The 27,870-nt window shown below is 50.9% G+C and overlaps 1 protein-coding gene across 12 annotated transcripts in view; it reads right to left on the bottom strand.

The window, feature by feature from the left end:
• The window catches only part of ZNF618 (zinc finger protein 618), a 148,957-nt gene that overhangs the window by 60,317 nt on the left and 60,770 nt on the right, over positions 1 to 27,870 (bottom strand). The gene's annotated exons all lie outside the window — the stretch shown is intronic.

Below are 27,870 nucleotides of genomic sequence, written 5' to 3'. Positions count from 1 at the left end.
TTAGCCAAGCAAGGAGACACAGAATTCTACCCTCTGCCACCCCACCCCTCCCCCCCTCAGGCTGCTGCTCAGCACAGCCTTCGGACACAGGGGTGAGCTGGCCCTGTCCCCGGCTCCATTCCTTCAGCCTGGGAAACTCTGCCCCCAGTGGTGAGAGGGAGTCAGCACACCCCCCAACCCAAACTGGCTTGGCCCTTTAAATCCAGCAGAGCACCCATTGCCAACACAAACCCAGCAACCACAGAGCCCTGGGGACGCGGTGAAAAGTAAGTAACCAGCTAAATCTGAGATTGAATTGCACCATTTTTATTTTCAGCTGGGACTTCCAATAAAACAGTAGCCGCAGATTTATTCCTACCAACCGGAGGGGGGAAATTCATTTATGTTAAAATATTCTGTCCCCCAACCCTCTGAGCAAGGGGAGGCAAGAGAGTGCTGGTTCCTAATCGCTTTATTGGGGGTGGGGGGCGGGGGTGGGGGGAGGGAGTACGGCTGACCAAAATTAAATTTTCAGAAATGATAAAATTCTGGTTCCGATGGAGAGACTGAGGCCCCGAGGGAGGAGGAAGCTGCCTGAAGTCTCATGAGGGCTGAGGGACACAGAGCTGGGGATCCTGACTCCCAGGCCAGTGCAGGGAGGGGGGGGGTGCACGTGCGGGGAGTCCACAGATATGGGGGAAGGCCCAGACTTTCCACCACCCCTGGTTGAAGCAGCAGCCCCTATCTTTGTGCAAACATTTAAAATTGTGGAGGTTCAAGATGCTGGCACACATTTGTCCCCAGATTCACAGTCCTTCCAATTTTAATATATTTTATTGATTTTTTACAGAGAGGAAGAGAGAGAGATAGAGAGCTAGAAACGTTGATGAGAGAGAAACATTGACCAGCTGCCTCTTGCACACCCCCTACCGGGGATGTGCCCGCAACCAATGTACATGCTCTTGCCCGGAATCAAACCTGGGACCTTTCAGTCCGCAGACTGACGCTCTACCACTGAGCCAAACTGGCTTCGGCCGGTCTGGGGAGCCCCCAGGACTCAAGCGTATTGATGCTTCTACAGTGAGGCTGGCACAGGGAGCCCCCCTGGGATACATGAAGAGGGCTCAGGTCAAGTTCTCCCTTAGGTCGAGTTCTGCCACGTCATAGGTTACGAGAAATCCTTCTTTGTTTCCAAACTTTTCGAATCTCAGCATTGGGGATGGAGGATTGATGACCTTACAAGCACAGCAGCAGCTACCTATTGATGAGTGCTCATGGGAGGCTGCAAACTGGCAAAACCAGATGGCGGACTTCAATCCAAAGTGTAAATATATAAAAATAAAGGCATTTCTCACACACACACACACACACACACACACACACCCCACACACACACCCCAAGGCCACATTTCAGCTTCTCTTTAAAAACCAGTTAATCCAGCAACACAGTCCCCACACGGCCACAGTCAGCCTCAGCTGACATACCTGCTCCTACCCTTCCCTCTCGCCTCACACACAGTCCCCCAGCCTGGCCCCTGTGGGCATCCAGACTGGGAGAACTTCCCAGCAGGTGCTAGTGTAGGACATGAAATGCCGCTAATTGAGTCCTCTCAATAGGTCCCCCAGCACACATACACAATATTCCCGTTTTACGGGTTAGGCCCAGAGGGCCCTTCAGCCATGTATCCAATACCCCATGGCTGCGCGCCCAGGTCTGGGTGACTCCAGCGCCTACCTTCTCAGCTCTGTAATATTTTATTGTCCCCCAACTCCCAGGAGAGCTCATGGAGAAATGGGGTGAGCCTACAGCACCCCGATTGCCCACCGGAGGGAAGGAGAAAGGTGAAGGACAAGAGGGGAGGCGGAAGCAGGAGGCCTGGGCGGGAGAAATTAATGGGATGCCGGTGTGTTATTTCAGCAGAAGAAACAAAGCAGAAAACGGTTTGCATATCATTTCACTGGGAGCAGAGGAACAGGATCAATTACAGCCCCTCTCCGACACTGCATTCCTCAGGACTCGTCTGGAAAATGAGCGGGAAGACACTGTTTTCACGTCCATGTCCGTAAGAAGCCGAAGTGGCTGGGAGTGGGAATCCTGCCCCAGAGAGCCTAAACTGTACAGCCCCAAACGGCCTCTCGCCTTCCAGCCTCAACTCTGGCCATCGATTTCTAGCATTTCATACATATTTTCAATGATGTCTTTTGTCGCCCCTTTCCTTCATAATTTCACACGGAGTTGACGAGTTCAAATACAGGGAACACGTGGCTGGGTGCGAGAGAAGTTTCAGGGGTTTTTTTTTTTGCACACCTGATTATCCCTAGCTACCTTGCCCTTTTATAATGCTTGCGATACTAGAGCTTTGTACAACTGCTGGCAACACTGATTTTGGTTTTTCACCCATTTTTATAAAATAAAGGCAAAGTGCAGATAAAAGTGTTCAAATCGTTGTCTAAACAAACCCCTTTGCAGAGACTAAGGTGGTGGCTGAAGGGAAAACAAACTGATGGAGGAGTAGAGCTGATGGACAATGGGCACCAGTCAGAGCTGTCGAAAAGAGCACCTGTTAATATCACAGCAGCTGTCAATCACAGCATGCGGGCCATGTCTAGACCCACCATAATGACAAGGACGGCCCCTCGGGCCCTGCTAGCCCCGGTCGAAGCCCGCAGTGCCAAAGGCGCCAACTCCCAGTTGCAGAGCTCCCTAAGAGGCCAGGCCAGCTTGCTGTGTGTCCTCACCAATCAATACATCATAGCGACCCCTACTGTTCGAATCAGTTGCACCGCGGACCCTGCCATTTCCCTAGGCCCGAAGATCCTAATACCAGCCAACTCGGGTGACCCAACCTGAGCCGCAAACTCAGGGTAAGCTGACTTGGTCTCCATTTGAATTGACGTTTACGAGGACAGGGTTTAGACACAGGCAGTCTGCCTTCGAGTCCTGGTTCTGCCAGTTTCTAGTTGTATGCTCTTAGGCAAGTTTCCTCATCTGTCAAGTGGCAATATCATAATCCCAGGACCTCCATCCTGGGGCTGGCATGAGACTTAAACCCAGGTAAGGTACACAGAGGAGCGCAGGTAGAAGTACGCAGCAGGGCTCAGCTGCAGAGCCAGCCTGGACAGCACCAGGGGTCTCCCCGGCCTGTCCTCAGGCCTGATCTGAACCCCATGCTGCAAGTCCACATCTCCTGCGCTCCCACCTAACCCCCATCACTGAACATGGCGGAGCAGACAGAGTACGAAGGGCGGGCCAGGCCGGTTCCCATCGCTTAAGTAATGGAAACTCTACTGCTTTCACCACTACTCCCGGGCCACGTGCTCCTAGAGGAAATGCAGCTTCCGGCCCAGGCTCTGTCTGGGTCTCGCTTTGAACCTTGGGCAAGCTTTCCCTGTTCCTGGACCCGAGCTTGCCCACAGGCAACAAGGGGAGCAGGAGCAGGAGAGCTAAATCAGATCATCTCCGCCCCCGACTTCCATCTCAGTCATTCTAGGTGGAGTTGACCCAACCTTAACCAAACCCCTCGACGGCCAATGAAATGTGCTGGGGACAGTGGGCCATGAGAGACCCTCCTGCCCCCTCTCACAGAGGTGGGGGTAGAGGTACCCAGACCCCCCCCCCCCCCCAGCTCCCCATCAGGGTACCACCTGCCCCACTTCCTAGCCCATCCATTCCTTATACACCGGCTTCTCCCTAAAACCTGAGCAAGGCTATTTTTGGTTCCATTCAACCCTCCTCTTCCCTCCCCAAATGAATGTTAAGTTGTTCTTTTCCATTCTCTTATTAAGGATTTTCTTGGAAAGAAAATATTATTCCAAACCCAGAAATTTTATTTCTAAATTTGTGCAAATGTAAGTTGTAATACATTAGCTGCATTTCACATTTTGTGCAAATGGCAGAAACAGGCAATTCGTGTGCTCCGGGATGGGGGCTGGCCAACGATTTCGATAAAATAAACCCTTTTTTAATTTAAATGCTAATGCACTGAATTAAAATTTAATAACTGAGGAAATTGAAAAGCCGAGCAGGAATATTGGAAATAAATCCAAGCAGAAACAGCTGAAATTAAAAATTCTAGAGAGTGGGAGGATAGCAGCTAAGCTGTCTTATATGATTACATTTTTTTTTTTTTTTTCAAAATGAAGCAAAAAAAAAAAAAAAAAAATCCTATCTCTCGCTGGCTCTGGGGCAGTAAATCCACAGTGCTGTGATTTATTGCTCAATTTTCCTGAGGGAAAAAGGCTTTCTTTCATGCTGAAATATTTCATAAATTTCAAGCCAGCATAAATTCTTAATTTAAAAGTTATGGAGGTCACATTTAGTGCACTGGTACGGTTCCAAAATCTTAAAGGAATAGCAGCGACCAAAAAAATTAAAAAAAAAAGCAAATAGGAGGGGCAGAATTTGCTTTTTTTTTTTCTTTCTTTTTTTTTTTTTTCCCCTTTTTGGTTTTAATTCATGAGTTGAAATTTCATTATTAAAGATTCCTCCTGGATGGATCAAACCCAAGCATGTGGGGACCTGGTGTGTATTTGGAAATCTGCTGCACAAGATGAAGAGATAAAGATTTAATTCAATTATAAAACGGTTTTTTTTTTTCTCCCCCTTTAAGCCACTTGAGGAATTTCTGGTAAAAATTTCCTCCCTTCACTGCCCCGGAAGGGGTGAGCGTGGGGGAGGGGGGCCAATGTAATGGCTTCTCTTAGATCTCCAATCTTTTGTGCACACTGATATATTCATTTGTTATACAGCTGTTCAGCGGCGGAAAGAATGCTGGGGCGCCCATAATTCTAAGCAAATCAATCAAAAATTAATGATTTGTCATGCTTGCACAATGGAGGAAAACAGCTCCTTGGGCCCTGGCTGCCTGATCTCAAAGAATGAAATGCCTTTCTTGGAAAAGGGAGCTGAGCCAGAGGTCCAGGGAGGCTGGGGTGCCACAGCAAATGGGGGGGCTCACGGGTCCCCGAGCTCAGAAGGGATGGAGGGGGCCACCATGCTGGAAGGGGCATCTCCAACACGGCACCTCGGCCGGCCAAGCCCAGGGCCTGGCCCAGCACATTTCCATGGGGTCTAATTAGGATCTTGCCTTTTCCCTTCCCCCACCCCACTGAAACCCCCAAATGGCTTCCTCTCTGGAGAGGGCGATGACTCCCCACTCCCGCACCAGGCTGGATCTATCCAGTTCACCGTTCGCCAACCCTGAATTCACCAGTACCTTTCACCAACTCAACCGGATTAGAACCACGGTTCCTGCGGCGTCTGCTTGGCCCAGACTGTGCCCTCCTCCTGGGCAAAGCCAACATCTCTCACGTGGCCATGTCTCCAGCACCCAGCTCAGGGGCTAGCACACGGCAAAAGGAGTCAAATCCGCTAGTTACTATTTCTCAGGAAATACAGATGATGAGGTTGCTCAGATGAAGGATGAACTGCATTGGCAGTTATACTTGGATGATAGATAGCAATTGATCTGAAGTCATCAGCCACTCCTTTATTCGTTCAACGGGTATTTCCTTGAAAGCCTACTATGTGTCGAGCACTGAGCTTAGCTTTGGGTGGGCAAAGTCGAATCCACCATGGACCAATCCAACTCCCCCAGGCTCACTGCTTCTGGGGCTGCCTCCACCCTCGGGAGGGAAGAGTGAATGTGCCCCTGGAGTCTTGTCTCCTTTCTTACTAACTTACGTGGATGTTACACTCACTAACACCTAATGCATGTTACTCCATAGCACGTGTGTGTGTTTCATGCATATACAGGCATGTTAGTTCGATACATTCTGTTCTATATGACCACCTGGTCCCACGGACCCTGCAGGAAGGTGCTCAGCTCAGGAGTGAAACCAAGTGCCCTTGACCTGGAGGCCTGCAGGAGGCGGCACATCTGCCAGAGGACAGGAGGACGAAATCTCTTTCCTTTCCAACATCCAGTGGAAAGGAAAGAGATTTCGTCCTCCTGTTACTATTTCTCAGGAAATACAGATGAACGTTCTTGAACGTTCTCTCCCTCCCACTGAGGCCCAGAACTCAGTGCTCATCCGACGAGCATTCACTGAGCTCCTTCTATGCGCCAGACATTGTTCCAGGCGTTGGCATCCATGCCTGCTCCCATGGCCTTCACGTTCAAACGGGGGAGACGGGAACATTACGTACGCTAAGCTGGTAAAGAACATGTATGCCAGAAGGTAGTCAGTACTACAGGAGGAAAACAGAGAAAGACAGGATAACCAGAAGGCTGGAAAGAAGGGAGGAGTAGGGGGTGGCTGTTTTAAATACAGTGCTCAGAGTAGACAAACAATAGAAGAAGGTGGCCATGTGGTGTCTGGGGAAGGGCATGGCCCATGCGGAGACTCAAGGGCGGGAGTGATTGAGGGCGGGAAGAGAAGAGCAACGGGAGGTCAGCCCCGGGCCTGTGGGCCACCGGAGGGCTTTGGTGTTTACTCTGCAGAGCCCCTGGAAGGTTCTGGCAAAGGGACACGATTGGACTTTTATCTTTAAAAGATCATTCTGGCTGCTGGGTTGAGAACAGACCACGGGCGAGGGTGGAGGCCGACGAGGAGGTTACTGCGGCCCAGGTAAAAGAGGAGGGTGGCTGGGACCTGGGGAGTGGCAGTGAGCGGGTGAGGCTGGGTTCTGGATATACTAGAAAGTAGAACCAGCAGGACTTGCTGATGAACTGGATGAGATGGTTGAGAGAGAGTCAAGGAAGATGCCAAAAATCTTGGGTCTCAGCACCAAGAAAAATGGAACTGCATCTCTCTGGTGCATAAAAACATGAATCACCAGCACGGCCAGCACTTTCTAGATGGTTACCCTGCATTGCACCCTCCCAATATCCCCAAGATGGAGACACTGCCGTTTAACACTCCCCCTCCTCTGACCACGAACCAATCAAGCACCAAGAGGGGCCAAGTGACTTGTCCAAGGTCACAGAGTGGTTCAAGGTCATGGCCAGGGTTCACATGTGTCCTATACACCTTCACTCTCTAGGACCAAGAACCAAATCTGGCCCCAAACAAAAGCAGATAGAACTGCTTTTCTATCTGCCCCAGGGCCCCAAATCGAGCACCAGCAGTGCCCGCGCTGTTCACCAGGTGCTCCTGAAGCACCATTCAGGGCGCCTGTGCCAGCCCTGAACAATAGCTTGGCAAGTTATAAAGAGGATTCCATTCCCAGGAAACTAAACATAGTATACAATCCCAAATTAGACCCTGCTTCTCAGATCGCATTCAGCAATATGTTTCTAGCATGTGGTAGTTGGCTTTTAATTTTGTATATTTGCTTTCCCAGGAGAGCACAGTCACTCAGAGACACTGCCAGCCCTGGGTTCCAAGTTTGAGGGCTGGTAGAAGCTGCCAGAGAAGGCTCTCAGTTAAAAAATACACAAAAACTGGAACTCAGATGGGGGATGCCACTTTTCAATAGATATTGATATAGTCCATAATGGATGTGTGATTCTGGGAGATGGACAGAGAGATGCATCAGACATGGTTCCTTAGTCATTCTCCCAGATACTAACTACTAGGTGCCTACTAGGTGCTGGCCACCAGGGTAGTTCCTGGGGGCACAACAGCAACAAGAATGGTGAGGGAGACAGGCAGTGATTACTTCATTACAGCATGCTATCGATTTACAGTTTCCCACTGAGCTGTGCGCTCTGCGAAGTCTGGACGCCGCGAGCATCTGTGACAACAGGACCCAGTGAAACTGCAGGTTTGGGAAGGGCTTTCCAAGGGGTGGATGCTGGAACGGGCACACCGCGCCTTGCTCAACAAGGGAGACGTACAACCTAGACACAAATGAAGCTAAAAGCAGCTGGGTGCCAGGGAGCAAGGAGAAGGGTGCCATCTTGCCAGCTGGGTAGCCTTGGGCACTGAACCCCACGGGGCTGCAGGCTTCTCTGAGGGCCTTCACCTGCAGAGGAGGGGACCAGCCCACTGACTCTAGGAACAGAGATGCCAGGCCAGCTTGACTCCAGGACAGAGGCCAGAGGCTAAGCAAGGCCCCAGAGATGCCACCATCGACTGGCCAGGGCTCCAACTACAGCGAAGACCCACGGGAAATGACCAACGTCTTCATTCCTCTTGGTTACGATGCCCTTCTGCCTCTTCCCAAGCCCTTGCTGTTGGAGGTCAAGTGTCAAGTAATAAGTCAAGTTTCCTAGAAATGGAACCAGCACAGGCCTCGTGTATTTCACTTAAGTTTTCCAAGTCTAGGCAGGTCCTTCTCCTCTCTCGGAGGGCAGCCATGCAGACTGGAGCAGGACCCTGATACGGACACTGTCACCATCAGCCTTGTCTTTGTCGTCACCACCAATCGCTGGTAATTACTGAGCGCCTGTAATTTATTCCCAGGCTCATCGGCCACCCCAGAAGGCACCAGAACCTCTGAAGGCCACTGCTGGCTGCAGTATGGAGGCAGGAAGCCCAACCTGAAGGCCACTGTCACGTTCCAGGAAAGAGATGATGATGGTCGGGGACGGCAGTGGAGAAGAGAAAACGCCAGGAATGGGAGCTATTGGGAGGGACAAAGATCACCGGTGACAGAGTGTGGAGAGCACCCGGGATGGAGCTGGCACACAGTAGTTGCTCAGTAAGTGGCAGGTTTTAAAAATAAACTGCTGCAGCTGTGGTGTGTGGAGGGCCTGGTCTCCTCCGCGCACAGACCTGGGCAGCTGGGAGGGATGGAAGCAGACCTCCCCGCCTGGGGCCTGACTCACAAACCTTAGAAGAGGAGGGAGCCCTGGCCTCGGAGAGGAGGGGCAGCAGCCTCGGCCGGGCTGCTGTGAGGAACTCACCACCCAGACCGCGGGCCTCGTTCTCATTCCCAGGGGCCTGCGGATGCCGGATGCCACTGCAGCTGGAGCCCACAGTCCACATCTGGATCCCAAGGTTCTGAGACAGTTCCTGGTTGTTGAATGTGTGCAAGTTCTAAACGCCCCACCGGGCTGGATCAGAGAATTCGACACTGTCATCAAAAACGGTGACGTTATCCCTGTGGCCGGGCTCAGCACAGGTTTGGGGTATTTTTGTTCTGTGTTGTGTGTGTTTTTAAACTTCTTATGCTGAGATGATTTTACATTTATAGAAGAGGTGCAGGGAAACGTCAAGGAGTTTTCTTCTACCCTGCACCCCCCATGAAGGGCTTTGAGAAGGGGAGAAACGTAATGAGAATTCTGTCTGCAAATGGGTCACTGGAAGGGGCAAGACGAAGAGGCAGTAAGACTAGTTAGGGTTCAGAGTCCAGGGCTGGCTGAGACTCTCCCTCCCCAGAACCAGCAGAAAAAAAGAAAAAGAAAAAGAAAAGCCTCAGGCTGCAAGACCAAACCATGCAGAAGGACACCGAGAGCAGGGGCGGTGGTCCTGGGAGTCCTGGGGGCACAGGCCTTGGCACTTGCTGGTGGGACTTCAGCAAGTAACGTGACCTCACTGCCTCAGTCCTCTCCTCTGTGAAATGGGCCCATCTCAGAGCCTGTCACGAGGACTGAGTTAGTCAGCTGCATGCTTATTTCAGGGCTTTTACATCCAGCGTCAGCTTGTGCTATTTTAAAATATATATATATATATATATATATATATATATATATATATATATATATATATATATATATATATATATATATATATATTTTATTGATTTTTTTTTTTTTACAGAGAGGAAGGAACATCGATGAGAGAGAAACATCGATCAGCTGCCTCCTGCACATCTCCTATGGGGGATGTGCCCGCAACCAAGGTACATGCCCTTGACCAGAATCGAACCCGGGATGCTCTATCCACTGAGCCAAACCAGTTAGGGCAGCTTGAAAATTAGCCAAACCAGTTAATCCAGCATAGAAGGTCTCAGATAGGAATACTACTAGCAATCCTGGAGCGTCCAGCATCTAGTGAGCACCGCCTGTATGCCAGGCCTGGGCTCGGGCACTGCACGTACCACATCAACCACAATGCGTGGGAGGCACTGTCCCCAGCCCCGCTGTGGAGACAGGAGCTGGAGGCTCGCAGGGTGCAGGGCCAGCTGGGGAGAGGCTCAGATGCTCAATCCCAAATCCACGTTCTCCAACCCCATGCCACGCTGCCTGAAAGGCCCGGCAGGTGACCTTGGCGACTGACATTCCCCGTTTCTGAGAGTGGACACGCTCCTCTGGGTGCACAAATGCCGCTGTTTGTTTTCTTAAAAAAAAAAAAGAACGACGAAAAATTTCTCAGTTCTTCAGTCACACAGTTAATCTCTCCATTTACAAAAGAGAAAGTCATGTGACTGGATTCCACAAAAATTCTCTCTCCAGGTTTATGATTTTACAGAAAACTCCAGGGAAAACCGCCTGGAGCGAGTTAAAACCAGATCAGCCATAAACCATGTCCTGGTGCAGCCTCACTGGGCCAGGACTCAGATTACTCATTAAATACGTGATAAATATTCGCCTCAGATCAGCAGGAAGTGGGGTGGGGGAGGGGGTGGAGGATGTGAAAAAAAAAAAAAAAAGGAAAACTTTTTTGTTTCATGAGGGGGAAAAATCTATTTTAAATAGGTTTACAGGGGGGGTTATAAGATCCAAATTAGTGAACTCAGAATCGGGGAACAGGGTTTTTAAAAGTCACCCCTAGGTACTGGTAAGTGAGTAGGTACTGTTAAGTAAGGCCGTAAGAAGAGTACGTGGATCCTCAAACCTCTTAAAGGGCTCCTGTGACATGGCCAGGGTGATGCCTCAGGGATGGCCGGGCAGCGCTGAGACCCCTCCTCTGACTCCTGTCAGAGGTAACCTTTGACCTTCCCTCTGCCCTTCCATCCCAGGAGGCTGCTGGACTCCCAACTGTAACACGTGGAGTCAGGCAGACCTGGGCCTAGTGGTCTGGGCCACTAGGAGCTAGGTGACTGGCTCCGATCACATCACCTCTCTCAGCCTCAGTTTCCTCTGATGTAAAATAGAGGGGAAAGGCCCCTGCGAACATAGCAGCTGGGTGGATAAACATGTCGGGAGTCTCTAACATTCTCAGCTAGTGCACATCTGAAGGATGTCATGATTACACTGATGGCGGTAACCAAAATCAATACACTTCAGAAAGCCCTCAAGACATCCGGGTCCTTCCCGGAGGACTGACTTGGCACAGTTCCTCGCACAGAACCTGGAGTGGCCTGGGCTCAAGTCCGGACTCCGCAACTCAGGGGACACGTGACACTCAGTAAAGTCACTTCACCCTCTGACAGCTTCCTCATCCGTCAAGCGGGGTTAAGAATGGTACTCGTCTCACACAGTTACTTGGGGCTACATGAGCTAACAGATGTAAAGCTCTCAAAGTAACGCCTGGCACGTAGTAAATGCTGTATAAAACTTATTAGACTTCAGCTATATCATTTATTAAAAATTCGGGCAAGTCCCTGTTTTAACCTCAGCTGGTTTCCGTAGCCATTAACTAGAGAATGTTGACCAGATGGGTGGGCTCTGAGGAGGACTCCCCAAGTTCAGAAGCTTGTTGATGCTGTTGTGTCTGTCTATGCTGTCCCCCTGCCTAGACTGCCGTCCTCTCTGACCAGCTGGATCCCAAGTTCCTTGGGACACAGGGACCACCTCCTAGAGGCCCCAGGGCATGCCTACCACACCTGGGGACACCGCCCCTCTCTGCAGCCTTGCTCCTAACCAAACGGCAAATTCTATGGGCATGGCCAGCTTTTCATAGAAAGCTCCTCCAAGACTCCACGGCCCACACAGGGGCTAAACAAAGGTCAACTGGTTTGAAACATAAAGGAATTGCCCTGCCAATCCTTAGAGAACCATGGTGGTGAATGGGGCCTAGGAAGTCATCCAGTCCAAGCATGGCAAGCGGGTTTCACGTTCAGTGCTAACTCTGATCAAGCAGTCGTGGCTGCCTGGGACAATGTGTGGACAAGGATTCTGAGGCCACATCAGAGCTCAGCTAGGGAAGAGTGTGGTGATTGATTACTGATGTCTGCAGCGAGCATGGTAAAGCTGGGGGTGGAGGCATGCTTGCCCCCTCAAATCTAGTCCAACACCCATCCTTGTATAGAGAGAGCAACTGAGGGCTCCTGACCCCCAAAGCACTGTTTTTCTGACGATTACATTCTCATTTGTAAAAACATCCCCACACGAAGGAGGAGCTGTGGCCTTTTAACATTCAGCATAAAGAGATCTCAAAGAAGAGAGAAGCCCAGAGACAACAAAATATACACAGAAGGAAACTACGTGTACAACACAAGACTCACTTGGGTTTGAAAGAGAAATTATTACAGAAGGACACAGTAATGTTCTAAGAAAGAATTTTTCTTTTTTCTTTTTTTAAAGAAAAGTCTGCCACTCATGCTCAAAGTGGAAATCTTACAAATTCCTATTGCAAAATAACTCCTGGTCAGCCAACCACAATCTCTATAAATATATCACAAGATCAACAACCCAGGCAAATGGGGGTTGGGGGGGGGGGGCGGGGGAAGGATGACTGTATGAGCTTTTTAAACATCAAAATAGTTCTTCTTGCAGTTGGAAAGAAAGGAGTCACCCATTTTCCTACAAAACGAGAGAACCATGGAGAAAAGAAAGATTGGAATTCCACACATCCCAACGGGCACCTGCTGGGAAATCCAGACAGCCAGATAATTCTGAAATTCTTTTATAATTCTGTTTTCTTTGCAGGGGGGTGGGGGAATCTGGTAGCCTGGATTTATTAGGGCAGCCACGGTCTTACAATGACTTTCATGGAATTACTCAGAGTGGGAACAGCCAAATGTTCTAAGGGGCCTGATCTGGGTGGTATGTCCTACACGATCTGGACCAGAAAAATAGAAGCCACTCTAGGTCTTTCAAACCGGGGGGCGGGGAGGGGATTTAACATAGGGATTTGAGTACACGGGTGATGAATGGGGACAGGAAGGCAACCAAGGATTCCCATATGAGGAAGCTGCTGCTACCACCTCTAGGCCTGGGGAGAGAAAGGGAGGAGATGGTGTTCCCTGAAGTTGGGGCTGTTCAGCAAAGGCTTTCCGATGGGAATGGTTCACAGAGGGGCTGGAGCTACACAGGAAACAATGAGAGGCAGCAACAAGAAGGGAGAAATACCCTGGGCGTGCCCCTTCTTCCCACCTGCTGGCATCCTTGCTAAACTATTCAACGTCCAGAGAGCAAGGGTCCCTGGGAAATGCAGTTCCCTGTCATACAGAGCACAGTAAAGCAAAGCAGGGATGGAGCTGAGTGAAGTCAAACCGACAGGTGATCAGCAAACTCCTAGAGATCTGCAACCACCTGGAGGCTGTGCCCCGCACAGTTCACCAAAGGGGTCCACCAGGGTCCAGTTTCCCAGGACTGGAACCTCCTCACAGGGAAGGACTGCCTTCCCTCAAACTGTGTCTTCTACCCGCACTCCCCAGTGGAATCACAGCCCCACTCAGCGGGCCCTGAAAGTCTGAGAGACAGAAGCCTGGCCGACCAGTCCCAGCCTCCCAGCACATGGGATGTATGGATAGCCTGCCCACATATTTTCACTTCCGATCTCGGCTGAGATCTGCTATTGTCGGGAAATTCACGATGCAGAAGGCTGGTCGTCCCTAAGCTGCTCCTCAGAAGACCCAAGCCATCAATGGCCACTCTAGAAGCATCTCCTAAGCAGATTTAGAACGCTGTGCGCATCAGGACCAGGAGCAGAGGCTCTGTGGTACCAAAGTCAGATGCCAGCTGGGCTGGCTGAGGGGGGAACACCCCTCGCACCTCAGGGCTTCCCACCTTCAGGGCTACTTCTCCAGATTCAAGTGGGAACTCGATGGGAACTTGATGGCGCTGTTTTATGGACCCCATCATAAAAGACAAGAGCATTCATGTCCCATCCTGTAAACGTCTTTGTCCTGGCGGTGATGGAAGCCTTGGTTTCACACTTAAATTCTGCCCTTTCCCTTCCCTGAAAGCACCGTTCCCCCTCCCCCAAGCCACACTGCCGACCTCCCGCCCCTGTTTTCTCATCGCACTTATTGCCGGGGCCATTCAAATGGTATTGATCAACCAGCTGGTACACTCAGTCATCTTTTTATGACCTGTCTTCCCAGCTGGGCCATACATCTTCCCGGGGAGGGGCCATGCCTCTGGATTCCCCAGTGCCCACCACATGGTCCAGCACATAGAATGCATCTCCACAGCATCCTTAAAGGGGAAGATGACCCAGGTTCCCAGAGCTGAGTGTGGGGTGAGGTAGCAATGACACATTCTATCCATGCCCCAGATTCGTTTACTGATTGACGAATTTTATTTTTTATTGCTGTTAATTCTCACCTGAAGATATTTTTCCATTGCTTTTCAGAGAGAGTGAAAAGGAGAGAGAGAAAAAGAGAGAGAGAGAGAGAGAGAGAGAGAGAGAGAGAGAGAGAGACATCAACTGTCTGCCTCCTGCAAGTGCCCCAACGAGGGATGGGGAGTGAAGCCACAACCCAGGTATATGCCCTTGACCAGGAATGGAACTCATAACTCTTCAGTGTGCAGGCCGATGCTCTAACCACTCAGAACACGGGCCAGGGCAAATGATGAGATTTTCACATCCATTACCGCACTTAATTCTTTACAAGGTAGGACTTGTGATTTCCATTTCAGAGAGAAGGCAGTGGAGGTTTGGTGACTTTGCCCAAAACCACTAGGTACTGGCGGGGTGAGAATCAAGCCCAGTTCCTCTTCCAACACAAACACCGAGTTCCTTCCCTCTTCTGGCTCCAGCCTCCCATGCCTTGCTTCTCTTTCGTGAAATGAATTGATTTAATGAAATCATTAAGTGATAAAGAGAGTTAATAACTGTAAGGCTCTCAGAAGAGTGCCTGGCACAGACTAAGTGCTACGTAAGTGATGGCTACCACCGTCCTCTTTGCTACCGTCGTAATTTCTTCATTGCTGTAAAGCTCATTTCAAAACGTCAACGCACCACAACCTCAACAGTTAGCATCCCTCATGGCCAAAGCAGCAGAATACGGAAAATGCCCACATTTAATTAAAACTAAAGAAAGTCAAATAACGGTTAAGCAGAGACATTTGAAGATGTTATATCATTCTCAGAAGTCTACCCAAAGCACTGACCTCCCCTGAGCCAGGCAACCACCAACACTCTATTCAGAACTACGCTAGAACAGTGTTTTTCAACCTTTTTTGGGCAAAGGCACACTTGTTTCATGAAAAAAATCACGAGGCACACCACCATTAGAAAATGTTAAAAAATTTAACTCTGTGCCTATATTGACTATATATAAAGTAATTCTCTTGAATAGGAATCAAATAAACACAAAGAAAGTATTTTATAATTACTTTATTATGAAATATTAAGTAAACAAAATAGTGAAAAATTATAAAATTCTTGTCTTGTCTGCACCTACGGCACACCAAGGAACAGCGGTTGAAAAACGCTGCACTAGAATCTCTCTTCCTGACTGACTTCAGGGACAACACCTTAGTGCACAAAATACAGTACTTTCTCTGTGGTGCAGAGGGAAAAGAAAGGCTCAGAGTACGTTCAAGGTCACATGTGTTCAAACACAACCTTCAAGTTCCCTTCACGAGTGTTAGCCTTTTTGCTACCTTGTCAGGCCCATGTGGGGCTCTGTGATCATGGGCACTCTGTGTTTTAGGCACAGAAAAGTAAATACCTCAGCCCTAACCGGTTTGGCTCAGTGGATAGAGCGTTGGCCTGCAGAGACAAGGGTCCCAGGTTCAAGTCCAATCAAGGGCATATACCTTTGTTACGGGCACAACCCCAGTGTGTGTGTGTGTGTGTGTGTGTGCAAGAGGCAGCTGATCAATGTTTTTCTCTCTCATCTGAGCTTCTAACTCTCTATCCCTATCCCTTCCTCTCTGTAAAAAAAAAATCAATAAAATACATATATATATATATATATATATATTTTAAATATATTTTATTGATTTTCTACAGAGAGGGAGAGAGAGGGAGAGAGAGCCAGAAACATCGATGAGAGAGAATCATCGATCAGCTGCCTCTTGCACACTCCCCACCGGGGACGTGCCCGCAACCAAGGTACATGCCCCCGACCGGAATCGAACCTGGGGCCCTTCAGTCCGCAGGTCAACGCTCTATCCATTGAGCCAAACCAGTCTCGGCAAAAAATATATATATATTTTTTTAATAAGTCAATACCCAGACACCAGCTCACTGCTTGACCCAAAGTATTCAGTGCAAACCATACAAATAGGCAACTACCAACCCAGCTAAGACAGAGGACAAGGAGGCAGCATTCTACCCTGTCAACTCTCCCAAACTGAGTTCTTCCACAAGAATCTCCAAAGCACTGAGCCCCCTCAGCTGTCACATCCACTGCCACCTCCCTCTGATGTTAAGTCGGCACTATCACAACTGACTTACCAACCCTCATGTCCTCTAACCTAGTAATCCACTTTGGGAAACAAATTCTATGAGTATCGCCTCAAAGAAGAAAAAGGATTCACGCACAAATATATCTATCCACTGCATTATTTATCACAAAAACTGTGGAAACAAACATATACTTGGAAAGCCATTAGAATGGATGCTCACAAATGGTGGGGAGCTAAATAAAAAAATGCCGAAGTGCTAAAGTGAAATGACAAGATCAGAATTAGATAATGATATAACTTCATATAAACAAACAATACGTGCACATATATCGTATCCCCAAAAGCACTTGCCCTAAGTGGCTCAAAAGCACATGACTTTTTTCCTCCTTCCTGCTTAGCTTTCTACCATGACTACTTTTGAGGGAAAACTCACCCTCGTTGACACATTCTGCGCATCTGTAACGGCAGGTTTCGGGATAAGGTGACTTCCCGGACGACATCCTTCTCCAGATTGAAGGCCTGTATTGGCAGTCTGTCCCCCTGAAGGCAGCCATCTGAGCAGACATGGTGGCTGGACCCAGGTACACCATCCCCTGGGAAGTTCAGCACCCAGAGCATTCAAGCTCCACCTGGGAGCTGAGCCAGATGAACTTGAGACCCCCTTCAAGCACTCAGATTTTCTAAGAGGCTCTTGAGGGAGGTAAGCTTTGAGCCTGTTGCCTTTTTGGTACAACAGACCACAATAAGTGTAGACTGCTGGAGCATACTGAGATACTATGATGGGCCAGGGACTCTACAGGACTCACCCGATGTGTCTGAACGCATCCAACAGCCTCATTAACTAAGAATTATTCATCTGCTTTATGGCTGGGGAAACTGAGGTCCTGGCAGGCAAAGTGACTTGCTGATGTGGGAAACCAGATCCGAGTGAGCATGCTCGGAGAGGAGCCGTCCAACCGCAGGGCACGGTCTGGAATGGGAGTGTAGGTTGGGCATTGTTAGTAAACCTTCTCATTTTATCCTCCCAACGAACGGTGCGGTGACGAACGTGGCTGCCAACTCTCTGGGCCAGAGTTCCTAACACATCGTCATTTTATAGGTAAAGCAACGGAGGCTCGGTGAGGTCCACTTTACTTGCCCCAAATCACACAGCTGGTCAGGAACAGGCTTAGTATTAGCACCCAAGCTTGCCTGGCCCCAAAGCCCATGTGCTAATACCAACTATTATGCCATCCCTAACCCCCCAACAGGAGAGGAAATGAGTGCTGTAAGGAGTCAGATTGCACCGCTTGCTCCATAAGGAAGTGTGCTCAGAGGTACCGAGTTTGCCCAGAGGCGGTGAGCTCCCAGGGGGCTGTGTCCTCAAAGAATGGCAGCCATCTGGTGAAAGAATCATCAGTGGCTCCAAGCAAAAGGATGGACCAGCTATGACTGGGGCAGGGATGAGAGAGCAGGGGATGGAAAGGACAGTGGAATTCCTTGCCAGGGTATTCCAGCTCTGGATCCTTCTGGAAGATCCCAGACTTTCCCAACACGTCCTCCGATCAGCCCCAATGGCCCAGCTCGTCAGCCTCCGTCTTTAAAGGCCACCATCTTTCAGCGGACCAAATATTTCATTTCCTTTATTCCCCTCTTCCTGGCTTCACACGTGTAGTAAAAAGTTAATGAATCTATAAATTGCTCACTGGGCTTAAAAAAAAAACACACAAGAAAAAGAAAAAAAAAAAAAACAGTTAATGGAAATTTTAATGAAATCGTCCCATCTGCATAACTGATGGCAAATCCAGGGACAGGGAAGAAATGGAGTTTCCTTCAGCCCTGCACGGCCCACGCCAGGTGCCATGGGAACGTGAGAACCTTCACCGAAGGACAGTGCGGACGTCCGAGGGACACTTACCCAAGGGCAACCTCGCCAGCACATTCCAGATCAAGCCGGGAAACCCCGTTCCTGAGAAATAGAAAACGCCACCCTTGCACTGAGGCAAGAGGCCAAAGTTTGGGGCTTGACACCAAAGATGGGAGAAGACACCACTGGAAGGCCACCGACCCTGCTAGGGGTCCTGAGAGGAGTCCGTCAGCAGTATGAGTCCCTGAGCTCCCTCCTCTGGAAGTGCTGGAGTCCACAGCAGAGAGGCAGGTGTGTTTGGGAAGTGCATTCTGGGACACACTCCCTAACCAAAATGTCTACTGACATCTACTCTATGTCGGGCCTGGAGCAGACTTTAATCTTTCTGATATACCCCACCCCCACCCTCCAGCATGGAAAGGTAACATGCCTACCTTTTAGTTGGCAAGGAAAGGGAGGCTCAGAGAAGTGACTCCCTCAGGGTCACACAGCTAGTCCGTCCCCACCACGGCAGGTCCAGAGGCTGGCAGTCAACACTCATGGAAAATCACCCAGGCTTCCTTCAAAAACCCCCTATCAGGCCTCCCAGCCTCCATTCAAAGTCTTCCATCAGCCCCTCCCTGCAGCCTCCCTGGTCTTTCTAAGATAAAAGTCTGACCCTGTCATTCCCCCGTTTAAAACCTTCACAGAGTCCCCTTCCCCTGCCAAGGTAACATCCACACTGCTTCTCAGCGGCCACAGCACAATCCTCAGGCCTAATGCTCGGGCCACGCCAGGCCTCCTGCACCTGCTCCTGGCTGACTCTCCTCCCCTCCTTCAGTAAGTCCCATCCTAGACATCACTTCCGCCAGGAAACGTCTCCATATCCCCACGCTGCCCTACTCCACCTCTTCTCTCTCTCCCTTGCCAACCAGGGCAGAGCTGGGTCTCCTCTGATATAGACTCTTCCCAATGGTCCACTGCTCGACTACCTACCTGCCGGCCACCTTCCCTGGCCATGGGCAGCCCAGAGCTGCTCAGAATGGGTGGGGTACCAGGAGATGTCTTCCTGTGGCATCCTTGTCACACAACAGGCTCAACCCCTGGGGCCAGGTCCAGCTCTGCCCAGACTCGCTCAGCCTCCAAGGGAGAATCTCAGGGCCCGCAGCCCATGGCCATGGGGTGATGGAGAATTGACAAGGGATGGAAGAAATGGAGTTTCCTTCAACCTCGCCTGCTCATTCTTTTCTCAGAGGATAAAAGTGGCTAAGAGTCAGAGAAATGAGAGGGAGGGGCAGAAAACCACAGACGGGCAGGAACAGGGGCGCCCCAACACAAGCTCGGGACAGGGGACCCAGGCCCACGGTTGTCCTAAGGGTGAGCTGGGCCAACCGCAAAGCTACACGGACACAGGCACCCGACACCGGCAACCAGGATTGTCGGGAGAGGCACGGGGACAAGAAATACCTGGAAATTATAATCGCTGCTTTTCGTTTCCAGAGATTCCGATGCCTCTTTCTCTTTGTTTTTCCCCTAAACCAGTTACAATTAGCATGGAGGGATATAATTACGTTGTTAGTCTAATTGCCTGTTTGAAGTGGGATCTACAGGGGTTTAATGGGAGATTTGAGGGGGAGGGCACATAACATAAAGTCAGGATAATCACAGAAGAGGTGTGTCGTGGGACTTCCTTCCCAGGTGGAGGGAGACGACGCCTGACCCGCACCGGAGGCCAGGGGATCGCCTGCCCGCCAACCCCCTCGCCCGGCTGGCGGGGACGGCCCACCGGGCAGCGGGATGTCGCTGGAAATTGATTTCGGAGACGCTGACCTAATTAATCAGGAGAGGATCACGGAAAGGCCCTCGGATGGGAGCCTTTGCACTATTATTGGCGGTGACACACTTACACTTCGGCGGGCAGTATTTTCCCAGTCGGGGCGAGCGTGGCTAGACCTGCCCCTTCGCTCTGGTCCTGTGCAGGGGGAGCCCTGGCGACGGCATTAGGGAGAGGCAGCTCTGAGCTCAGGACGAAGAGGAACCTCAGAGAGATGGTGAGCGCCTTGACAACAGAGCACCAAGCCGGAGGAGCTCGTGGTGGGGACCCAGAGGAATCGGGATGAGAAAGAAGTCAATGCCTTTGAGCAATTGAACAAATAATTCCTGTCTCCAGACCTCAGGAGGAAAGGGGTCTAAGGGGTCTGCAGGGACAGCGAGGGAGAGCAATGTCCTCTTCCCATCAGAGGACCCTTCGCCTCCCAGCCATTGACCCCTTGAGCCATGGGCCTTCCATCCTGCAGACCCAGCCCTCGTATCTGGGAAAAGCTCCTTCTCTAATGACACCCCCCCCCCCCCCCAATTACAGGTAGCAATGTGCAGTCACCGAGAGCTACCTCTGTGTGGGAAATGCGGAGCTCCCACGCAAAAGTCCAAACCCGGCAATCTTACAGGCGACCGCGGTCACCACGGTGGCCCTGCTCTGCTCCAGGGCCCTCCTCTCCGTCGTCCCCGGTGACAGACGCACATCGGCACCAGGGACAGGAGAACCTGCCCTCAAGCCTCATCTCTGCCCCTCTGCGGCTGGGACACAGGCAGAGATCCCTGCCCCACGGCCCCTTAGTGTCCCTTCTTGGGGGGCCGGGGGGGGGGGGCGGGGGTGCAGAGAGAACTCCACCAGAAAGATCCGGCCCTGTGCACACACCTCACCGGGAGGAGGACACTGCCTCCGAAGTCTCTGCATCTGGAACTGCCGCGATGCCAGGGCCTCCCATCGGCTCAGCCCAGCACCGCGGGCTCCGAGGCACATGCTGGCACACAGTGGGCACTCAGAATTATGTGGGCGGATGCAGGGCACAGAGTGGACACTTAACTGGCATCTACCAAGAGGGCCTGATAAAATGGCGTGTGTCCTTCTAATCCAGCAACGTTTGTTCTGAAACATCTTAGCTTCAGGGTCAGGAGAGAGGAAACCTCCAACTTCCTTCTAGAACCTTCCACATGTCTCCTGGGGTCCCTCTTCGCATCTGGCCACTGCAAAGCCGTGAGGCCCTGCAACATCCCGCAGAAAAGGGTGAGGATTTGGGTTCCCAGGCAGAGAGCCACGTGGGGGCCACGGAGTTAACGAAGGCCGTCTCTCCCCTCCCCTCCCCACCTGCCTTCCGGCTAGCTCGTGCCTCTCTCCAGAACATCCCGGTCCGGATCTCAGGCTGCCCGGGAGGAAGGAGCTCTGCCGGGCTTTCTGCCTTTTCTCCACTCCAGGCCGGCCGTGGCGATGGCGTGTGCTCGAGGCCTCAGCACAAAGGAGCGGCATTCCAGCGCCCGTTGAGGCCGCTGCACGGATGACCCGGGGCAGGAACTCATTGAAATCCAATAAAGATGAGGGGCGGGCGGCTGCTCTGTTCCCGGCGCGGCCAATAGCATCGCCTTCCCTGCCATCTGCCGGCTCTGCCCCCGATGGGGGTTGGGGGGATCAGACAGGCTGCCATTCGGACGCTCTCTGTCAAGAGCAACAAGACAGTGACCCCCCCCAAACCATCCCGGACCCACCCTTCCCTCGGGCATTTCTTATAGGGACTCCATTAGAGGGCCTTCCGAAGTCTGAGGCAGCTGCGGGTTTCTTTAGGGAGAGTGGACATGGGGCTGCGAGAGTAACAGTTTTATTTATTTGTTTGCTTGTTTATTTATTTTAAATCCTCACCCGAGGATATGTTATTGATTTTAGAGGAAAGGAGAGAGGGTGAGAGAGAGAGCAGACGACATCAATGTGAGAAACACTGATCAGCTGCCTTCCATGGGTGGCCTGACTAGGATCAAACCCACAACCTAGGTATGTGCCCTGACCGGGAATCGAACCCGCAACCTTTTGGTGCACAAGACAATGCTCCAACCAACTGAGCCATCTGGCCGGGACAACAGTTTTATGTACAATGAAACATAAAAATAGAGTATGGCGCTTGCTTCCCAGTCAAGAGAATGGCTGGCTGCCTGCGAATTCTAAATGGCTGGGAGCCCTCGGACTTGCTCAAAAGCCTCCTGCACAGCAGGGCTGTTCCGGCTGCAGGCAGCGGCCAGGGAGACAGGGCAGACCTCATCCACCCCGGGCCTCCGGAGGGCCTGACCCTGAGCCGGAAACCAGGCCAGCGCTCCCACTTCGGTCCGGCTCAGTTCCACAGCCACTGAGTACTCAGAGGCAGCATATGGCTGAGGGGGTTGGAAGTTTCTCCACAGAGACTATGTGCCAAGCCCAGTGCTAGACTTTGGAACCTGCAAAGAACTTGCTACCAGGACAGTCGAGACGGTGTCCCATGGAAACCCTTTCAATGCTGAGCGTCCTCTGTGTGTGCAGCCGTGTGTGAAGGACTTCGCACGCATCACCCGTTCTAATCCTCCCCACAATGCTGTGGGGCAGGCATTCCACATCTCAACCGTCCAGATGAGGAAACAATGATGGAGGTGAAATGTCTGTGCAAGGGGAGGAGCCCAGGTTCAAAGCCAGCTCCATCCGACTCACAAGTTCCCTGGACAATCCCAACCAACAGGCCCCGGAAAGACCCCTTTTCGGGACAAATGGGTATGGGCTTGCTTCCTCCCTTCACTGTACAATCCCTCCCAGCCCCCCCGCTCCCCGCCTCCCCCCGAACCAGGCACTCTACCTCCACGGCACGAGTGAGCGCCGTGTGGGATACACCAGGCCTCCTGCGCTTGGAAGGGGAGGGAGAGACACCATCGATGAAACCTCAACACAGAACCAGGATCCTAGAGCCACGGACAGCCCGGAGGGGGCAGGCCCTCCCAGAGCCATCGAAGAAGGAATGGCTGCAGGGAAGAAGCAGGGGGTCCTATCGCTGGACACCCGCGGCCCGGTCGGGAATCCTGTAGTGGGAGCAGGTGTCCAGTACGGTTGCCCTGACAACCAGATGCTGGCCTCTCTCTCAGCTCAGGGAGTACGGACCGGTCCAAGCGCATGAGACCCCCAGCCTGCACACTGCCAGTTTCTCGGCACATGACACATACTCTTCCACCCGCCTGGACCCCACCTCACCCCGCAGGCGGTATTTTCACACCCGCTTATGGAGGAGGACACGCTCACGCACAGGGCCTTCCTCCTTGGCCCACCATCGGTAGAGAAACGTAAAGGGCTGTGGGGATGCTTGACATCCCAGCTTGCCCCCCACCTCTCGGAAGTAATTACTAATCCACTCCGGGGCGGGTCTGCGGTCAGGGAAATGACGGCGGGCTGTCTCGAAGGTGGGGAAGGGCTGTCTGTCTCTGTGAACTCGCAGGAGGTCCCCGGACTCTATTTCCCTGGAAACCAGTTTCTAGACTTGTCATCTATAAATGGCCTGAATCTCTTTTTTTTTTGGACGGTTTCCCCTACTTTGCTAATGGCTTTCATTGCCTTTCTCTCCATACATTTAATTAACCTGCTACGTGACCTTGGGTGAGGCAAGCCACAGCCCCTCTCCGAATTCAGTTTCTGTCTCTGTCGAATCTCTCGGCGCCCTGACAGCTCGTCCATCCCCGGATCCCGTGGCCTTCCATGTTCCCGGCTGCTCCGGCCAGAGCTCCCCGGGGTGCCCGAGCCCATCCTGCTCGCAGCAGCGTCGCCCCGAGTCGGAGGCACTAGCTCTCAGGGTCTTGCGTTCTCCTGGATGGAAAGGCCGGACAGCGTCCCTGGCCAGTCCCCCCTCTGTCCCCGACGGAGCCCCAAAGCTCGAATTTGCCTCTGGCATTTCAGCGTGCCGGAGGAACTCCAGATCAGGGGCTGGATCAAGAGCGTGAGCGTGAGGCTGAAATTGTAATAATAATAACTGACATTTATATCACGCCTTTCATCCCCAAATCCCAAATTAATTAACTTTTTACGAGACATTTTTAAACTAGTGCCATTTAATAAAATTCTATTAGGAGAAGTCTTTTTTTTTTTTTTTCCCCTCAGCCCTATATTTTTATTAACAGCCACCAAAAATATAATTTACAGGCAACCGAAAGCCAGTCAGGAGAGAAGCGGGAGAGGCTGACTCTGGTGAAGAGGAAGCAGGGGATCCAGCGCGGACTGGGGGCTGGGCCTCCGGCCTCGCTGACAGGGGTCTGAGTCCTTGGGGGTCGGGGTCCCGGTTACATCGCAAGAGGGACTCTCAGCCCTGCATCCTTCATCCCCCATTGATTGATCATCCATTTTCTGCAGCCGCTTATAGGAGCCACTGTGGCTACAATAAGCAGACAAAGCATGCACGGCCCTTGCATTCCTGAAGCACACCCTCTCCTGGGGCGGAGAAACGCTGGCCGCTTATCTCACTGATAGCAACCTCACTGTAATTGTGGTGGGTGCTGAGGAGAGACTCCGCTCCACCAGCATCCAACAGAAAAATAGCCTCGCCGACAGCTGGCAGCAGGGGGACCAGGAAAGACCTCCCTGAAAAATTAATATTGCACCTGAGAAATGGCGTGGCATAAGCCAGGCAAAGGGAAGGGGTGGAAGAGGGAGGGGCAGGGGAACAGCATGCGTGGGTGCTCAGAGGAAGGAAGGGAAGGTCAGCCTGGGGGGTTGGGGGGGGGACCAGGAGGAAGGGTGTGAGAGGGGGCTGGACCGGTAGCAGCGCTGGTGGAATTCCGTCCTGAGGAGGGGGAGCTGACCAGGGCTCAAGCAGGCAAGAAGCATGATCCTTTCAATAATGGGCTCTCGGCGGGCCTGAATACCGCAGTCCCCACTTGTCCACGGGGATACATTCTAAGGCCCCCAGTGGATGCCTGAAAACCACAGGTAATACCGGACCATAGACATACTATGCTTTCCTATACAGACCTACCTATAATAAAATTTAACTTCTCTATTAGACACAGTTAGAGATTAACAGTAAGTCATAGTAAAATAGAACGATTATAACAATATGCTGTAATTAGGATTATATGACTGTGGTCTCTCTCTCTCTCTCTCTCTCCTTCTCTCTCTCTCTCAAAATACCTTACTGTACTGTAGATAGAGCATGGATACACGGGACAAAGGGGTGATTCATATCCCAGAGGGACGGAGCGGGATTTCGTCAGGGCACTCAGCAGAGTACACAATTTAAAACTTAAGAGTTGGTTATTTCTGGAAGTTTCCATTTAATATTTCTGAACTGTGGCTGACCATGATTCCCTGGAACCACAGAAAGCAGCCCCGCAGATGAGGGGGACTACACTGCCCGCACTCTCCGTATCTGCGGGTATCACCCTGTGCACCTGTCACAGCCAACACCGCCCAGCACACCTGCCAGCGGCCACATGGGGCCTGAGCATTTGAAATGACAGTCCGAGTGCGATGTGCTAGGGAAACACACACCAATTGCAAGGATTTCATATGAAGTAAAAGACGTCTAACTGCTTAAGAATTTGTATATAGATTACATGTCAGATTAAGTTAAATATATCACAAACATTCATTTCACTCATTTCTTTGTCCTGTTTTCATTGTGGCTACTAGAAAATTTAAAGAATTAAATTTTCTTTATGTGCTGGCATGGCCACGATCATACACACACACACTATATAGTATATACTATATAAATATATGGCATGCAATACATGTCTATTGGCCATTTCTGCATTATATTTTTAAAAACAAAAAAAATTTTAAATAGAGTATTTATTTATGAGCATTCATGGCCATGGTGCTAGTTTGGACCCCAGAGTGTATGAATCTGGCCCGCACCCTGTTTCCCAGGCCAGCGGAAAGGGTAGAAATCTCACAGGGAATAATCAGAACCTTGCAGGGCAGGAGCAGAGAAGGCTGGAGGTTCTAAGAGGCAAACCCGCCCCAACAACCACCATCACATTCCCCATAAACAATTCTCCATCCAGATTTAGTAAAAAAATAAAAAAGAAAAAAGAAAAAAAAGAAAAAGAAAAAAAGAAACAAGAACGTTGCAAGGAGAAAAATCTAAAAACCTAAGACCCTCGGGACCCCCACTCCCTACGTCACAGTAAAGATCTCCAGAGTCACCTGGACTCCATTTGAAAATTCAAGGCCACACTAACTCTCTCCCCTGACATTGGCAATGGGAGGGACACGGGCAAGCCAGGTGGGGAGGGTTGGGATGGGGAGCGAGGCCCTCTTCATCCTCATTTCGTCCCCATCCCTGAATAGATTTCACAAACTACTAGCTTGGAATGGCTGTGGGGGAGGGGAGGGGTAGGAGTCACATTATTTTTTTTAAAAAATGTATAATTAGTTGCCCTACCTTGAAATTTAGAAATATTTACATAATACTCCAGATTTAAAGCTTCTCTTAAAAAAAAAAAAAAAATCAAATCTGGCCACACTGTGCCTAGGTGCTGGCATGGCCACCATCAGCTGCAGCTGAGAAAGAATGGCCTCCCTGAGCCGGAAGAGGGGTGCTCCCATCCCTATCCCGTGTGGGTCCCCTGCCCTCTCACTATCCTCAAGCTGCTAAGCATACCCCACGTTTTGGAGCCTCTGTGATCTGCGGTAACCTTTGCCCAGAACCCCCTTCCCTCTCTCCTCCCCGCTAGCTCTTCCTCATCCCACACGGTCCTCCCAGCCTCCAGCTCTCCGGGGTTGTTTGCAGCCTGCACTTACCACGCTCTACTGTGATCATTCATTCCCCTCCTGCTTCCTCCACCAGACGCGGGGCCATTTGAGGGCCAGGATCACCTCCTGCCTGTCTCTCCCGTCTCACCATTGCCAGGCAGAAGAGAGGCTCAAGAACGTTTGCCTGGTGAGCCATGCCAAGAGGAGGGAGAATATGCCGGAAATCACGCCCCACCCTCGTCTCCTCCCCAGCGGGAGGGATCTCTGCTGGTGATGTGTCAAGATGCTCTTGGGGTAGTCATCGACGTCATCTAACGAAACCAACCCAGAACCCCCCTCTAAATAAATTACACTTTCACCAATTACCCGAGAGCCTAAAAAAAAAAAAAATCATTAGGCGTTGAAAGTTATATGGAGTCTGGAGTGACTTTGAACCCATGTAACCATCCTAAATCGCTTTTTCTGTTGAGCAAACAAGAAAGTCTTGATTGCCCTTTTTGAAGTTGCCAGAGCCCTGTCTTGTTGCTATTAAAATGAAGTTTCATAATGGTCCTAAACCAGTTCTTCGAGTTTTCCTGAAAGAACTAACTGTCATTCAACACAAATAAAATCTCTTATAAAAACAACAAATGCGAGGGGACCTGCCCAGCCGAGGGAGGAGCAATCACCTCGCCGTGCAGGAGACATGGAGCCTGATTCATCACCTGCTCCCTCAGCATTTCCTGAGCGCCTGCTGGAGGCAAGGCCTGGGCACGCAGAGGTGAGAGTGCAGCCGGGGAAGTGGCCACAGGTACAGAGGAGGCACCAAAGGGCCTGGCAGACGCAGGTCACGCACACGGATGTCTGGCTTTCCATGCATTCCGTCCAACCAGGCTCAGGTAGACAAGTCTGCAGTCCTTTCTCTTTGGCAAAATAAGGTTCTGTTGGAACCCTGGATCCTGCCTTTGACAAAATCACATTAGCCAGAAGGACCAAACACCATGGGAAAAAAGAGAGAAAAGAAACAGAGGGTGAGAGAGAGAGAAAGAGACTGGAGAGATGGGGGAGAGAAAGGAGAAAAGGGGAGAAGAGTTCCAGACGTAAGATTCAGAAGTGAGAAATTATCTCCCATCAAGCCACTCCTCTGTGTGAAATTAATTAAAAAAAAAAAAAGGGAAAACTATACTAATGAATGTTATCAAGTTCCATCGTTTTGAGAAAGGAGATGAAGGCTCAGAGCAGGTCCTACCTTGTCCATC

This window comes from Pipistrellus hanaki, assembly GCF_964339955.1.
Source record: "Pipistrellus hanaki genome assembly, chromosome: 11".
In the NCBI taxonomy this organism is placed as follows: Eukaryota; Metazoa; Chordata; class Mammalia; order Chiroptera; family Vespertilionidae; genus Pipistrellus; species Pipistrellus hanaki.
The sequence above is the reverse complement of the archived record's forward strand: the minus strand, read 5'-3'. Positions and strand labels throughout refer to the sequence as shown.